The 13,384-nt window shown below is 40.3% G+C and overlaps 2 non-coding genes across 2 annotated transcripts; one reads left to right on the top strand and one right to left on the bottom strand.

Annotated features, from left to right (window-relative positions):
* Positions 1 to 1,755: 1,755 nt before the first annotated feature.
* LOC147921032 (small nucleolar RNA R71) lies at positions 1,756 to 1,862 on the bottom strand. The gene has a single exon (XR_015591865.1). It is a non-coding gene; the product is annotated as a small nucleolar RNA R71 (small nucleolar RNA).
* Positions 1,863 to 11,516: 9,654 nt separating this feature from the next.
* LOC147921031 (small nucleolar RNA R71) lies at positions 11,517 to 11,622 on the top strand. Its single transcript, XR_015591889.1, has one exon. It is a non-coding gene; the product is annotated as a small nucleolar RNA R71 (small nucleolar RNA).
* The last annotated feature ends 1,762 nt before the right edge of the window (positions 11,623 to 13,384 follow it).

The raw sequence follows: 13,384 nt of genomic DNA, 5'->3' as shown, positions 1-13,384 counted from the left end.
TGATCCTATATCTGAGAGGGTAGGATCTGATTTCAAGCCTCTTAGCATCACACCAATGTCTAAGGAGCATAGATAAGGCTAGATCTGGAGACTATCATTAGGCTTGCTAAGAGATTAGAAGTCTTGTTTGATTTTTGACATATTGCTTAATGCCTACTTGTGTAGATTTTTTACTTTGTGAGAACAAGTCTAGAGATGCATGAGTTTGATTGTTTCTTGCCATAAGAGTGGATTAAACATGTCTTAGAAATATATGTCAAGAGATTAGCTCAAGTTGTTTGAGATTTGTTGACCAAGTTAGATGACCTCAATCATTAGTCCAGCCCATGAATCCCTCCTCAAGACCTTTCTTGTTTATTGATTTCTTAGCTTAAATCCTGTTGTTTGATCGTTGTTTGATTTGTTTTGGTATTGCTCTGTTTTTCTTGTGTTGCTCTGTTTTGCGTATTTGTCCAGCTCGACCCTGCACTCGATCTACACTCGATCGAGTGCTTGCTCGAGTTCCAACCTAGAACTTGTGTTTATGATTTATGTTTGTCCTGTTTCACTTTAGTTGTATTTCTGTTGCATTCATTTAGTATCATGTTCATTACTTACCTTGCATTAGTTCAATACTTGCATTATCATAGTTTCTATTTCTGTTTTAGCTTCATAATTGTCATAATCATTCTGTTCCATTTGCATTTAGCTCCTACTTCTTGTAGTTTTACTTTCTGCACTTTACATTTCATCATAGGATTGTTAGTGACAAACAACCTTTACAACTAGCTTGACTTAGACTCATATGCACATCTTGCTTGTTCATAAACACTCAGATTGGATTGACACCTCTTATACTACAACTGCATAAGGGGAATTGAAACACCCTGCCATACATTCATTCATAAGTCATCATTCCATACATCATTCATCACCACCACAAAAATATCTGTTTCAATTTGGCGTCGTTGCCCATTTGAGTTTGTTTTGTGACATTTAGGATCATTATTAGTCTAAGATTAAGTTCGTTTATACACTTGTGAGGTTACTGAACTCGAATCTTCTTTTGCTTGGCTGTCTTGAGTTTCAGGTACCCACTCAACCACCCACTCGACCACCACTCGACCGAGTAGTGATTGAGCACTTGATCGAGTCAGAAGCCGGATACAAATAGCCATCACTTCCCAGTCGACTCGACCACCCACTCGAGCCTGCGCTCGACCATGTACCTGTTCGAGTCTGTACTCGAGTTTGTTGATGCACGCAAGGTCAAAAGGCAAAGACAATCTTCAAAGACCTATTGACAACATCCACAGGCTACAAAAGGGTTTGAGACATAAGCACAGAAGAGTAGTTCAGGAACAAGAACAACAAGTAGTCATGGAGCAACAAGATCAACAAGCTCCAAGGGCAAGGAACATTGGTGCTGGGGATGCACCTAACACACACAACCAAAGAGCTAGTATTGTGCCTCCTGCTGTGGCCAATAATAATTATGAAATCAAGAGTGGATTGATCTCCATGATACAAGCCAAAAAATTTCATGGGTTGCCAATAGAGGATCCTCTAGATCACCTTGATGAGTTTGACAGAATATGTGGACTCACAAAAATCAATGGAGTAAGTGAAGATGGCTTCAAGTTAAGGCTATTCCCATTTTCCCTTGGAGACAAAGCTCATCTATGGGAGAAGACTCTTCCTACTGGAGCAATAACCACATGGGATGCATGCAAGAAAGCTTTTCTAGCCAAGTTCTTCTCCAATGCAAGGACTGCTAGGTTGAGAAATGAAATTTCTGGGTTTGCTCAAAGGAATAATGAGAGCTTTTGTGAAGCTTGGGAGAGGTTTAAATGATTCCAGACTCAGTGTCCTCACCATGGCTTCAGCAATGAGTCCCTTCTAAGAACTTTGTATAGAGGAGTGCTTCCCAAGATAAGAATGCTTCTTGATACAGCTTCAAATGGCAACTTCCTCAACAAGAATGTGGAAGAAGAATGGGAATTGGTTGAGAACCTTGCTCAGTCAGATGGTAATTATAATGAAGATTATGATAGAACCATAAGGATCCCCTCCACTGATAAAGAGGACAAATACAAGCAGGATTTAAAGATGGTCAATGAGAAGCTTTACAAGATTCTCCTAAGCTAGTCAAAAACCATTCACTTCATTGGTTAAGAAGAAGCTCCAATCCAAGAAGGAGATAGGGAGTTTGCTGAGTTGTGTTATATGCAGAACCAAGGAGGAGGATACAAAGGATACAACCAAGGTGGAGGATTCAAGCAGAACAACCTCTCTTATAGGAGCACCAATGTAGCCAACCCTCAAGACCAAGTCTATCCACCTCCTCAGCCTCACCAACAGAACAACTATGCACCCAAGCAGCAGCAACAAGTGTTCCAGCCCCAATTGTGTCCCCCACCAGGGTTTCAGACTAACCAAGGCCAGGAGCAAGACCTAAGAGCAATGATACAATAGCTGTTGATTGGGCAAACCAATGGGAAGATTGAGGCAGCAAACAGAATTGCTGAGCTGAACAAGAGGATAGAAGATATTTACAGTGACCTTCATGCCAAGTTTGACACACTGACTTCCAGGATTATGACTATGGAAAATCAGCAAGCTTCTGCCCCACAACATGACCATCACAAGGGCAAAGCTATTGTGCAAACTACTGAATTTTCCAATGCTATCAATCTTCGCAGTGGAAGAGTCTTACCAACACGGCTAGGAGCACATCCCAACACTGAGGACAGTGGAATTCAGGAAGGGGAGGGTTTCCAACAAGATGAGACTCAGAATGAAAACACCGTTGAATTCGACGCACCACTCGACCACTCACTCGACCACTCACTCGACCGAGTAGGTGGTCAAGTACCCGATCGAGCTGCTTCTCAGGAGAAAATCAATCCAGTTACCTCCAAAGAAAAAGAAGTCCGGTTCATTCCTCCTCCTTACAAGCCTCCACTACCTTTCCCAGGAAGATTTAAGAAACAGATGGTTGATAAATACAAGACATTGTTTGACAAACAAGTTATAGAGATTGAGCTTAGGATGCCTCTAATAAATGCCTTTGTGATGATCCCTCCTTACCAAAAATTCTTGAAAGATGTTGTGATAGAAAGGATCAAAGAAGCTCAAGGGATGGTGATTCTCAGCCATGAGTGTAGTGCCATAATCCAAAAGCAAGTGAACCCTCAAAAGCTAAGAGATCCTGGTTCCTTTACTCTACCTTGCTCTATAGGGCCCTTAACCTTCAATAGATGCCTTTGTGATTTGGGAGCCTCAGTAAGCCTAATGCCTCTATCAGTTGCTAAGCGCCTAGGGTTTACAAGGTATAAGCCATGCAACATCTCCCTGATCTTAGCTGATAGATCAATAAGATTACCACATGGTGTTTTATCTACCAGTTAGAGTTGGAGCAGTGGAAGTCCCAATAGACTTTCTAGTCTTGGAAATGGATGAAGAACCAAAAGATCCTTTGATCTTGGGGAGACCTTTCTTGGCTACAGCAGGAGCAATAATTGATGTGAGACAAGGGAAGATTGATCTCAACTTGGGAGAAGACCTCAAAATGACATTTGACATTGTAGAGGCTATGAAGAAACCAACAATTGGAGGACAAGTCTTTTGGGTTGAAGAGTTGGACAAATTATCAGGAGAATTGATGGAAGAGCTAGTAGAAAAAGATCACCTTAGAACTGCTTTGACCAAAAGTGGAGAGGAAGGGTTCATCCATAAAGAAACCAAGGCCTATGAAGATATATTGGACTCATGTGGAGAGTCACACCATCCAGAGGTTTTTGAGGGGTTACCAGCATTAAGAGAGGAAGTCTAGTCAGTTCAAACAGCAAAAACAGATAGCTCGACCACCTACTCGAGCATGCACTCGACCGAGCACCAATACTACTCGACCGAGTGCACTGCCGAGTCCTCCACAGACGACTGGTCTGAACTGAAAGCACCAAAAGTAGAGCTAAAACCTCTCCCATCTGGGCTAAGGTACGTTTTTTTTAGGTGAGAACTCTACTTATCCTGTGATAGTAAATGCTAACTTGGATATGGAAGAGCTTGATTTGCTAGTTGTTGAGCTAAAGAAGTTTAGAAAAGCTATTGGTTATACTTTGGATGACATTAAAGGAATTTCACCTAGTCTCTGCATGCATAGAATCCACCTTGAAAATGAATCCTACTCTAGTATTGAACCTCAAAGAAGGCTTAACCCCAATCTAAAGGAAGTAGTCAAAAAAGAGATTCTAAAATTGCTTGGAGCTGGTGTGATCTATCCTATTTCTGATAGTACTTGGGTCTCACCAGTCCACTGTGTCCCTAAAAAAGGAGGAATCATTGTAATAAAGAATGATTGTGATGAGTTAATTCCCACTAGAACCATAACAGGACATAGAATGTGCATTGATTATAGGAAGCTTAATTCTGCTACTAGGAAAGATCATTTTCCTCTTCCATTTATTGATCAAATGTTGGAAAGATTAGCCAATCATACCCATTACTGTTTCTTGGATGGATATTCATCCCAATGATCAAGAGAAGACAACATTCACATGTCCATATGGTACCTTTGCATATAGGAGGATGCCATTTGGATTATGTAATGCTCCAGCTACCTTTCAAAGGTGCATGATGTCAATCTTCTCTGATCTTATTGAGGATGTGGTTGAAGTTTTTATGGATGACTTCTCTGTCTATGGAGATTCCTTTTCTTCTTGTCTTACTAATCTATGCAGGGTTTTAAAGAGATGTGAGGAGACAAATCTAGTCTTGAATTGGGAAAAGTTTCACTTCATGGTTGAAGAAGGGATAGTTCTTGGTCATAAGATTTCAGAGAAGGGTATTGAAGTTGACAAAGCAAAAATTGAAGTCATGGTACAACTTCAACCACCAAAAACAGTCAAGAACATAAGAAGCTTTCTTGGGCATGCTGGATTTTATAGAAGGTTCATCAAGGATTTCTCAAAGATAGCTAGGCCATTGACAAGCTGCTTTGCAAGGAGACTGAGTTCAACTTTGATGAAGATTGCTTGATGGCTTTCATGGAGATCAAGGCTGCTTTGATATTAGCCTCAATAGTCCAAGCTCCAAACTGGGATCTTCCATTTGAGATTATGTGTGATGCTTTAGACTTTGCAGTAGGAGCAGTTCTGGGACAGAAGATAGATAAGAAGCTGCATGTTATTCACTATGCAAGTAGGACCTTGGATGAAACTCAAGGAAGATATTCAACAACAGAGAAAGAGCTTCTAGCAGTGGTCTTTGCCTTTGAAAAATTCAGAAGTTACTTAGTAGGGTCCAAGGTAATTGTGTACACTGATCATGCTGCTTTGAGGCATATCTACTCAAAGAAGGACACAAAACCAAGGTTGTTTAGATGGATTTTGCTTCTCCAAGAGTTTGACATGGAAATAGTTGATAAGAAAGGGATAGAGAATGGAGTAGCTGATCATTTGTCCAGAATGAGGGTAGAGGAGGAGATTCCAATCGATGATTCAATGCCTGAGTAGAAACTGATGCAAATTGGGACAACTCGGCCTCCAACTCGACCGCCTACTCGAATAAGCACTCGTCCAAGTATGTTTGGGCACTCGATCGAGCAGGATGAGATAGAGGAGTGGATGGCACTTGAAAGTGAAAATCTACCTTGGTATGCTGACATAGTCAATTACAAGGTGTGTGAAGAAATCCCAGCAGATATGGACCCTTATAAGAAGAAAAAGCTCCTCAAGGACATCAATGGATACTATTGGGATGAACCCTACTTGTACAAAAAGGGATCAGATGGGCTGTTTAGGAGGTGCATAGCAGAAAATGAAGTTGAAGGAGTGCTAGGGCATTGTCATGATTCTACTTATGGAGGCTATTTTGCAACTTTCAAGACAGTCCAAAAAGTCCTACAAGCTGGTTTATGGTGGCCTACATTATTCAAGGACACTCACAGGTTCATCACAAAGTGTGATGCTTGCCAAATAATGGGAAATATCACAAGAAGGAATGAGATGCCCCAAAACTCAATTCTTGAAGTTGAGATATTTGATGTGTGGGGAATTGATTTCATGGGACCTTTTAATCCTCCTTCAAATGGGAATGTCTACATATTAGTGGCAGTGGACTATGTCTCCAAGTGGGTAGAGGCTATTGCCAGCCCTACTAATGATCACAAAGTTGTTCTTAAACTTTTCAAGACCATAATCTTCCCAAGGTATGGAATTCCAAGGGCTGTGATTAGTGATGGAGGAACACACTTCATCAACAAGATCTTTGAAGGAATGCTAAGGAAGTATGGAGTTAAACACAAGGTGTCTACAGCCTACCACCCTCAAACAAGTGGGCAAGTTGAAGTGTCAAACAAACAAATCAAGGCCATTCTATCAAGAATAGTAGGAGCAACAAGAAAGGATTGGTCTAGTAAACTTGATGAAACACTTTGGGCCTATAGAACAGCTTTCAAGACACCTATAGGAAGAATCCCATTCCAACTGGTCTATGGCAAGTCTTGCCATCTCCCAGTTGAAGTTGTGTACAAAGCCCTATGGGCAATCAAACTTTTGAACTTGGATCTAGAGACAGCACAAGCTAAGAGAAGCCTTGAATTGCATGAGCTTGAGGAAATCAGATTGGAAGCTTATGAAAACTCCAAAATCTACAAGGATTGAACTAAAGCCTTCCATGATAAGAAGATTCTCATCAAAGACCTACAGGTTGGAGACCAAGCTTTGCTTTACAATTCAAGACTCAAGTTATTCCCTGGGAAGTTGAAAAGTAGATGGGGAGGCCCTTTTGAGATAAAGGAGATCCTACCATTTGGAGCTGTCACACTTCTCAACAAGGATGGTAGTGAGTTCACAGTCAATGGTCAGAGAGTTAAGAAGTATTTGGGAGAAAAGGAAACACCTGAGAAGTGCACAATGCTTCTCCAGGATGCTTCTCCAAGATGCTCCTCAAGCCTAAAAGGGCATCAAAAGTCAAGCTTAGTGACTTTAAACAAGCTCACTAGGGAGGAAGTCCCTAAGGTATCCTTGTACATAATGATTAGGATTTTGTTATTTTGATATTTGTTTTGGTGTTTTCATGGTCAGGGAAGCAAGGGAGTTTAATTAGAAGAAGAAAAGGAGACTCGCGGTCCAGCTCGACCCCCCCACTCGAGCACATACTCGACCGAGTCCTGGTCGATTCCCATCGTCGAACTGCCCCAATCTCCACCTCCAAGTCATCAACAAGACCCCAACTACACTTTTGACAGCATACAAGAGGATGTGGACAGTTTCTTCTCCAATCCTTAAGGTACCACAATCACCTTCCCTTGTAAATACCATTGCATTTGATGTTGTGTTTTGTTTTTGGTCTTGAATCCTCTTACAAATTTCTTTCCCACAGAGGACTGTGTGATTTAAGTTTGGGGGAGGGTTTGAGATAGCATTTGATATTGTGTTTTGTGTTCTTATTTCAAATTTTTAGCATCATCTTGTTAGTATTTGCATAGCATCTAAGGCATAGAAAAACCCTAAAAATTTGAAAATTTTTGCAAAAATCTTTATTAAAAAAGAGTGTTCATGTAGTTTGCATTGCATATTAGGATCTTGTTTAGCATGTTTCATGTAGGATTGTATAATATTTGCATTAGGGATCTATGATGAGCTTTGCCTTGTTAGCTTGTTTTATTCACTAGACTAGGATCAATGCCCAAGTTAATAGTACTTTGATGCTAGTTGAGTGGTTAGAAGCATAAGATTGAACCAAGCCTTGAATTTCTGCATTGCATTTGGTCTAAATTGAAGCATGTTTTGATTTGATGCCATTTCCTACTTATAAGAACTTAATATTGACTGTTAAATATCAATGTGTGCATTGCTTTAAACTCATGGATATCATATACATATTTGGATCATCTTTCTCCTTTTTACCACTCTTGTTGATCCAAGTAGCTGATTGAATCATTAAAATCAGTCTCCAATACCCTTAACCAACCCTTCTTTCAAGCCATGTTTATTTTTGAGTGTGTAAGGCCTATTTTGGGATTGAGCTTGGTAGAAAGTGTTAGGTTTGAACTGACATGAATAATGCCTTGTGTAGTTCTAGTTTGCATTTTCCAAACTAGATAGGACTAGGTGATTTCATTGTTGGGTTTGGGATTTGGTTGTTTGAAAAAGAAAGAAAAGAAAAGAGGAAAAGAGAAGGAAAAGGTTAGAGTCTTTAGGAGGAGAATGTATTTAAGTAAAATCAAAATCTAGTGAAAGGATGGGAAGTAAAAAAATTGTTGTTGAAGATGGTTCTAGTTAAAGAAAAGAAAAGAAAGAAAAGAAAAATCTAGCAAAATGCTTATATGTCTTAAGAATAAGAAGAAAAGAGAACCATAGCAAATAAGTAAGAATCCCCCATCCCACTAGAAACATCAAATAAGAAACCTCTCCTAAGACTTTAAAATCAAAAGAGAAAAGGGTGAAAGAGAAGAAAATAAGTTAAAGGATAGCACTAGGGTCAATTGGGTTTAGATTGATAGGATAAACACTTTGGATACCTTTGGGTAGACAAGGTTTAGTTCTTGTATGTGTCTAAGTGTTCTTACCTTTAGCATTCTTCTAAAGCTCAATCCATTTTTATGCGAGAACCTTGATATTGATAAGCCCCACTCTAAAGAGAGACCATCATTGTCTCTAAACCTTTTACTACCAAGCCAAATGAGTTTAAGCAATGCATAGAATTGATTCATGTTCTTGATTAATGAATGTTAAAGGAAATGGTTGATTTGAATGCATGTGGACATCTAAGGCTCAAATCAGTAAAAGTTGTGATATGCTTGTTTAAAATCTTTAAGTACAGCTCATTCAACTTGCATCATAGTACTAGTAACTTGGACATTGATTCTAGATGGTCTATTTGCAAGCTTTTGGAGCTGAAGGAGCATGGAAGCAATGCTGAGGAGAAGTGAAGCAATCCTGAGGAGAAAGCAAGAGAGCTAAGGCTGAAGAACCAGGGTCCGAAGTCCAACTCGACTGCCCACTCGACCGTGTGCTGAGAGGGACTCGACCGGTCACTCGACCGAGCACCAGGTCGAGTTGGTCCAGCCGCGTGGCTATTTTGTCTTTTAGCGTTTTTAGGGCTTCCACTACTTTTTCTATATAAGGGCTTGTACCTGCAGCCACAAAAGAGACCAGCTTTTAGAGAGTCAAAAACCTAGTTTTTATCTTTTTGGGAATTATTCCTTTTGCATTTTTATTTTCTTAAGATCTTGTACTCTTTTAAAAGGAGAAAAAATACTAAATTCTTCAATATTGTTGGTTTCATAACTTTCAGAATATTGAGAATTTGAGTTTGATTCTTTCTTCAATATTGTAGATCTTTGCTTTATCTATCTAATCATGCAAGTTTCATCATATTCTGGGTTTATGATTTTGATGTTCATCATGTATGCTTGTGAGTAGTTGCTTAGGATCTTGAGGATGGGTTAGGCTGGGTTGTGTTTGAGGTTTGTTTGATTTGGTCAAGCTTGATTGTTGTAGATCTCTTCTAGGCTAGATGTTCTTAATGTTGATCCTATATCTGAGAGGGTAGGATCTGATTTCAAGCCTCTTAGCATCATACCAATGTCTAAGGAGCATAGATAAGGCTAGATCTAGAGACTATCATTAGGCTTGCTAAGAGATTAGAAGTCTTGTTTGATTTTTGACATATTGCTTAATGCATGGTTGTGTAGATTCTTTACTTTGTGAGAACAAGTCTAGAGATGCTTGAGTTTGATTGTTTCTTGCCATGAGAGTGGATTAAACATGTCTTAGAAATATATGTCAAGAGATTAGCTCAAGTTGTTTGAGATTTGTTGACCAAGTTAGATGACCTCAATCATTAGTCCAGCCCATGAATCCCTCCTCAAGACCTTTCTTGTTTATTGATTTCTTAGCTTAAATCCTGTTGTTTGATCGTTGTTTGATTTGTTTTGGTATTGCTCTGTTTTTCTTGTGTTGCTCTGTTTTGCGTATTTGTCCAGCTCGACCCTGCACTCGATCTACACTCAATCGAGTGCTTGCTCGAGTTCCAACCTAGAACTTGTGTTTATGATTTATGTTTGTCCTGTTTCACTCTAGTTGTATTTCTGTTGCATTCATTTAGTATCATGTTCATTACTTACCTTGCATTAGTTCAATACTTGCATTATCATAGTTTCTATTTCTGTTTTAGCTTCATAATTGTCATAATCATTCTGTTCCATTTGCATTTAGCTCCTAGTTCTTGTAGTTTTAGTTTCTGCACTTTACTTGTCATCATAGGATTGTTAGTGACAAACAACCTTTACATCTGGCTTGACTTAGACTCATATGCACATCTTGATTGTTCACAAACACTCAGATTGGATTGACACCTCTTATACTACAATTGCATAAGGAGAATTGAAACACCCTGCCATCCATTCATTCATAGGTCATCATTCCATACATCATTCATCACCACCACAAAAATATCAGTTTCAGCAGGTTGATTCAATGGATTTTCCAAGTCTTGTCCAGGTTCCACAGCAAATGTAGTGTTGACTTCTTCAAGATGCTTGACTTTTCTCTGTTTTGTCTTAGTAGAAAAAGCTTGACCATCAATGGTTGGCCTTTTAATTCCTTTCTTGACATCAAACTCCTTCTTGAAATGTTCCCCATATTCAATTCTGATCTTGCCTTGTTTAACCTCAATCACTGCTCCTATTGTCGCCAAGAATGGTCTCCCTAGGATCAATGGATCGTTTGGTTCCTTATCCATATCAAGGATCATAAAATCAGTGGGGACTTCCACTTTTCCAATCCTGAGAGGCAAATTTTCCAGGATCCCAATCGTTCTATCCAAAATCGATCTTGTTGCTCATCTCGGCAAAACGTTTGGCATTGTCCATTGCAGCCGATGCTTGACTCTGGATCATTTGTTGAATCAGTTCGCGTAGATCAGCTTCTTGGGATTGGTTCTGCGAGCCTTGCTGTGGTTGGAATCCAGGTGGTGCAATTGGTTGGTAGTTGCCAGAGTACTGCTGCTTAGGAGCATATCCTTGATTGTATTGAACAAAAGACTTTTGCTGACCTTGGTTTCCTTGGACTCCGGATGGGTAGACTTGGTCTTGAGGATTAGCAACGTTGGGGTTTCGGTAGGACAGGTTCGGGTTTGGTTTGTAGTTGTTGTACCTCTTTTTGTAACCTCCTTGGTTATTAATGTAGTTGACATCCTCAAGTTGAGCATTCTCCCCATCTTGTTGCAGAAACTGCTCTTCCTTTAAGATGCCATGGACATGCTGCTGCTGGCTTAGGAGCTTATCCAACTTGTCATTGAGGGCTTTCATGTCCCTCTTGTACATGGCATCTTCCTCGCCAGTAGATCGCACAGTGCGATCGTACTCCTCATTGTAATGCCCATCAGATTGAGCTAAGTTCTCAACGAGATCCCAGCCTTCATCGACATCCTTGTTGAGGAAGTTACCATTGCTTGCAGTGTCCAGCAACACCCGTATCTTTGGGACCACTCCTCGGTATAGTGTACTTAGCAATAAAGCATAGCTGAAACCATGATGAGGCATCTGGTAGTGTATCCCTTGAAACGTTCCCAAGCTTCACTGAACGTTTCATTGTTCTTCTGAACAAAGCTGGAAATGTCATTTCGCAGCCTTGCAGTTCTGGAGTTGGAGAAGAATTTGGCTAGAAACGCCTTCTTGCATGCTTCCCAAGTGGTGATGGACTCCTTGGGGAGTGATTTCTAACAGATGTGTGCTTTGTCTCCCAAAGAGAAGGAGAAAAACCGAAGCTTGAATCCATCTTCAGTAACTCCATTTATCTTGGTTAGGCTACAGAGCATATAAAACTCATCCAAATGGTCCAATGGGTCCGCCATTGGCAATCCATGAAACTTGTTGCTATATATCATCTGGATGAGACTACTCTTGATCTCAAAGTTGTTGTTCTGGACAGCAGGTGGCACAGTGCCATGTCTTTGAGTGTGATTAGATGGAGCATCTCATGCTCCTATGTGGGTCCTCTCTTGAGGAGCTGGTGGACCATTCTGATTATTCATCTCCTCCACAATTGTTGGTGGTTGCGTGATGTTGATATATTTCACCTTGTTTTACCTTAGTATATTCACATCTTTTGCATTATTTACTATGTAGTTTGGCCATTATTGAGTAGCTTTAGGACTGTTTTTGCATTAGAGTAGATTTGCATTGCATTTGCATAGTTTCTTGCATAAACAGGCGATTTTGGATCCTAAGGAGCATGGAAGGAATGCTGAAGAGGATTGGAGCTATCAAGTGAAGAAAACAAGGGAGCTAGAGCTGAAGAATCAAGGTCCGGAAGCCCACTCGACCGCCCACTCGACCAGACACTCCACCGTGTGCGGAGAAGGACTCGACCGGATGGAAGAAGCAGAAGAGAGGTCACTCGACCAGGCACTCAACCGAGCACATGGTGGAGTTGTTCAAGCCGCCTCCCTATTTTGTCTGCTAGCAGATTTAGGGCTTTCCCACTTTTCTATATAAGTCCCTTGTACCTCATGGCCGCCCACAAGTCAGAGGGAGTTAGAAATAATATTTTGTAGCCACAAAAACCTAGTATTTACCCTTTTTGGGATTATCTACTTTTTGCTTAGATCATTAGCCACTTTTGTACCATCTCAAGAAATCTTTTGATACTTGTTGGTTCCATAACTTTCTAAGTATTAAGAATTTGAGTTTGATTTCTTCTTCAATATTGTAGATCTTTATCTCATCATTCTAATCATGTAAGTTTCATTGATTTTGGGGTTTATGATTTTGTTCATCATGTTTTGTGATTGTGAGTAGTGGCTTAGGATCTTTAGGATGGGTAAAGGGTATGGGTGTTTAGATTGATCAAGCTTTATTGTTGTATATCTCTTCTGGATTAGATATGCTCTATGCTATCCTTATACTGAGAGGGTGAAGGGCTAAACATTGATTTTTGGCCAGCTGCCGAGCTTTTGTTTGATGGGACAGCCCAAATAGGAAAAGATCAAGATGGAGATGTGGAGATGGATGATGGGAAGAGCAATTTTATTTTGAAGATTTAGAGCCAGGTCCAAGAGATAGTAGAGGAGTGAGGGAGACTAGCAAGAGGTTGACACTTCTACAAAAGTGGAACAAGTGGCATGGGAAGAACTTTGACAAGCTGAAGAAGAAGATGGGTAGGATGACGAAGTCCATTAAGGGTTTAAAGAAGGAGATTGCTGAATTGAAGAGTGGGAATTCTTCACCAGCACCATCTAGCCCTTTGAGGAGGAGTAGCTCAACTAGAGCAATATCTAGAGCTGAAAACCCAGTGGAACCAGCTAGAGCTTCAATGCATGAGCCAATTCAGAGGAGGATAGGTTCAAGTCGCCCAGAACAACAGTTCCCGAGGCACTCGACCGGTTCACTCGA

Source organism: Camelina sativa, chromosome 19 (assembly GCF_030686135.1).
Source record: "Camelina sativa cultivar CO46 ecotype springtype chromosome 19, ASM3068613v1".
Taxonomy (NCBI): Eukaryota; Viridiplantae; Streptophyta; class Magnoliopsida; order Brassicales; family Brassicaceae; genus Camelina; species Camelina sativa.
Note: the sequence above shows the minus strand (reverse complement) of the source record. Positions and strands in the feature narration are given on the sequence as shown.